The 3471-nt window shown below is 40.7% G+C and overlaps 1 non-coding gene across 1 annotated transcript; it reads left to right on the top strand.

The window, feature by feature from the left end:
* The first annotated feature begins 3016 nt into the window (after positions 1–3016).
* On the top strand, positions 3017–3123 carry LOC127109899 (small nucleolar RNA R71). Its single transcript, XR_007797145.1, has one exon. It is a non-coding gene; the product is annotated as a small nucleolar RNA R71 (small nucleolar RNA).
* The last annotated feature ends 348 nt before the right edge of the window (positions 3124–3471 follow it).

The following is a 3471-nucleotide window of genomic DNA, read 5'->3' as shown; positions in this document are numbered from 1 at the left end:
AGCGAAATCGCTAGCATCACACATTATTTCAAATGGTTGAGTCCAATCCGGAGTTTGTAAAATGGGTGCTGAAATTAGTGCTTATTTTAAACGATTAAAGGCTTCGATACATTTTTCATTGAAAATTAATTCAACGTCTTTCATCAGAAGGCCGGTCAGGGGTTTTGTTATTTTAGAGAAATCTTTGATGAAGCGTCGGTAGAAACTGGCGTGTCCAAGAAAACTACAGACTTCTCTAACTGTCTTAGGAGGGTTAAGGTTTTCTATAACTTCTATCTTTGCTTTGTCGACCTCAATGCCTCTTTCAGATATTATATGTCCTAACACTATGCCTTCTTTAACCATAAAGTGACACTTCTCCCAGTTTAACACAAGGTTAACTTCTACACATCTCTCTAGGATTTTCTCAAGATTAATGAGGCAATTCTCAAAGTCGAACCCACATACCGAGAAATCATCCATAAATACTTCCATAATTCCGTCGAGATAATCTGTGAAGTTTGACATCATATAACATTGGAAAGTAGCTGGCGCATTACAGAGTCCAAACGGCATTCGTCTGTAAGCAAACGTTCCGTAAGGACAAGTGAAGGTTGTTTTCTCTTGATCCTCGGGGTGTATGGGTATTTGGAAAAATCCAGAATATCCATCCAGATAACAAAAGTAAGAGTGTCTGGAAAGACACTCAAGCATTTGATATATGAATGGAAGGGGGAAATGGTCTTTCCTAGTTACCTTATTGAGCTTCCTATAATCTATGCACATACGCCATCCGCCTTCTATACGTTTAGCTACATGCTCGCCCTTCTCGTTCTGCATGACTGTGATGCCTCCCTTTTTGGGTACCACATGTACATGACTTACCCATTTACTATCGGAGATCTGATAGATTATACCAGCTTCTAGCAGTTTAAGGACTTCCTTCTTTACCACCTCACTCATTACAGGGTTGATTCTTCTCTGATGTTCTCTGGAAGGTTTTGAATCTTCCTCTAGCGAGATCCTGTGCATACACACGGATGGGCTTATACCTTTTAAATCAGAGATGTTGTATCCTAAGGCAGAGGGGTATCTTTGTAAAACATTCAAGAGTTGGTTTGTCTCGTCTTGGTTTAAGGTGGAACTAACTATTACTAGGCGGTTTATTTTTTAATCCAAAAACTCGTATCTTAGGTTCTTGAGCAGTTCCTTAAGTTCTTGAGCTGGTTTTTGAGAATTTGGTGAAAGGTCAGGAGTAAGGGCCAAACATTCATTAGTGTGAGGTTCCGTTTCCTTTAGCTCGTCATCCTTTTCATTCGGGTTTGAAAATGGTTCGATCACAGGTTCTTCTTGATCAAATTCCTTTATGCATTCATCTATGATATCGATCACGTAACATGCGTCTCCCATGATTGGTGCCATTAGGAACTTTGAAAGAATAAACTCTATCTTTTCATCCCCTACTTCGAAAGTTAATTTTCCTCTTTTAACATCTATTATAGCTCCGACTGTTGATAAAAATGGTCTACCTAAAAGGATAGGGATATCATCGTCTTCCTTGATATCCATGACCACAAAGTCTGTTGGGATATAAAGTTGACCGATCCTAACTGGGATGTCTTCTAAAATTCCTACAGGGTACTTAACAGACCTATCGGCTAATTGGAGGGACATCTTAGTTGGTTGTAATTCTCCTAAGTTTAACCTTTTACACACAACTAAGGGCATTAAACTCACACTAGCGCCTAATTCTAGGAAAGCTTTGTCGATCACATGACTCCCTAGAATGTAAGGTATAGAAAAACTCCCAGGGTCTTTCTCCTTCTTAGAAAGTTTATTCTCGGAAATAAAGTTGCATTCCAAGGGTTTGGGATCGTCAAGCCTACGCTTGTTGGTTAAGATGTCTTTGAGAAATTTGGCGTAAGATGGAATTTGGGTGATGGCTTCGGTGAAAGGAAACTCTACATGAAGCTTCTCTATTACTTTTATAAACTTTTGGTATTGGTTATTGATTTTGGTTTGTTTAAGTCTTTGCGGATATGGGATTGGTGGTTTGTACGGGGGCGGTGGTTTGTAAGTTTTATCCTTGGCTTCTCCTTCTTGGTCGGTTTGTTTTTCGGGTTCCATCGATTCTTCCCCTTGGTTGGTAGGTATATTTTCTTTAGAAGCTTTGGACTCACTCATTGTTGGGTTACAAGGCCCTTCGTAAGTGGTCCCACTTCATAATGCGACAGCGTTAGCTTGCCCTCGAGGGTTGAGTTGAGGTTGTCCAGGGAATTGTCCTCTAGGTGCAGTTTGTGGGGCTTGGTTTTGTGCTACCTGCGAGATCTGAGTTTCAAGCATCTTGTTGTGGGTGATTATCTGATCAACCTTAGTCCCGAATTGCGTTATCAGTTCGTTTACGTGAATGTTCTGGTTTAGGAATTCTTTATTTTGCTGAGTCTGGCCTGATATAAAGCTCTCCATAATCTTCTCAAGGTTAGGCTTCTGAGGCACAACTTGCATAGGTTGATTTGGTTTTTGGGCTTGATACCCTTGTGGTCTTTGAGGTGCATAATTTTGGATAGGGTTCTAGTTTTTATAGGAAAAATTCGGGTGATTTTTCCATCCAGGGTTGTAAGTATTAGAAAATGGGTTACCTTGGGCGTAATTCACTTGGTCGGTGTTCAGGTCGTTCAAAAGGTTACACTCCGCCGATTCGTTTCCTTTAGATCCACAAAGTTCACACTCTGTGTGGACTACCTCTGCAGTGTTAGAGTTTGTAGAAATATGTTCGACCTTAAGGGCTAAGGCGTCCATTTTCGCTTGCATCATGTCCATAGAGCTTATCTCATGTATTCCAGCTCTGGTCTCCTTTTTCTCTATTGATGCTCGTTCAGTTCCCCATTGGTAATGGTTTTGGGCCATATCCTCAATTAGGTCACAAGCTTCAGGGTAAGGTTTGTTCATCAGCGCGCCACCAGCGGCAACGTCGATGCTCATCTTTGTGTTATAATGGAGTCCATTGTAGAAGGTATGAACGATCAGCCATTGTTCTAGGCCATGGTGTGGACATACTCTTAACAGTTCTTTATATCTCTCCCAAGCTTCAAAAAGTGATTCTCCTTGGTTTTGAGTAAATCTAGTTATTTGGTTTCGAAGAACAACAGTCTTACTGGGGGGAAAATATCCAGCAAGGAATATTCTCCTAAGGTCTTCCCAGGTAGTTATTGAATTAGATGGAAGTGAATCTAACCATGAACGTGCTCTATCCCTGAGGGAGAAAGGAAATAATCTTAAACGAATCGCACCAGGTAAAGCACCGTTGGATTTAAAGGTGTCGTCCAGTTGGATAAAGACTTTCAAATGTGGATTTGGGTTCTCAGTAGCGAGACCCGCAAATTGGTTCTGTTGCACTAATTGTAGTAAAGATGGTTTTAGTTCGAAATTATTGGTAGGAATGAGGGGGTTTACTATACTAGAACTAGGTTCCTTGTTAGAGGGTTGGGCAAA

The sequence above is a fragment of the Lathyrus oleraceus genome, chromosome 7 (assembly GCF_024323335.1).
Source record: "Lathyrus oleraceus cultivar Zhongwan6 chromosome 7, CAAS_Psat_ZW6_1.0, whole genome shotgun sequence".
Classification (NCBI taxonomy): domain Eukaryota; kingdom Viridiplantae; phylum Streptophyta; class Magnoliopsida; order Fabales; family Fabaceae; genus Lathyrus; species Lathyrus oleraceus.
Note: the sequence above shows the minus strand (reverse complement) of the source record. Positions and strands in the feature narration are given on the sequence as shown.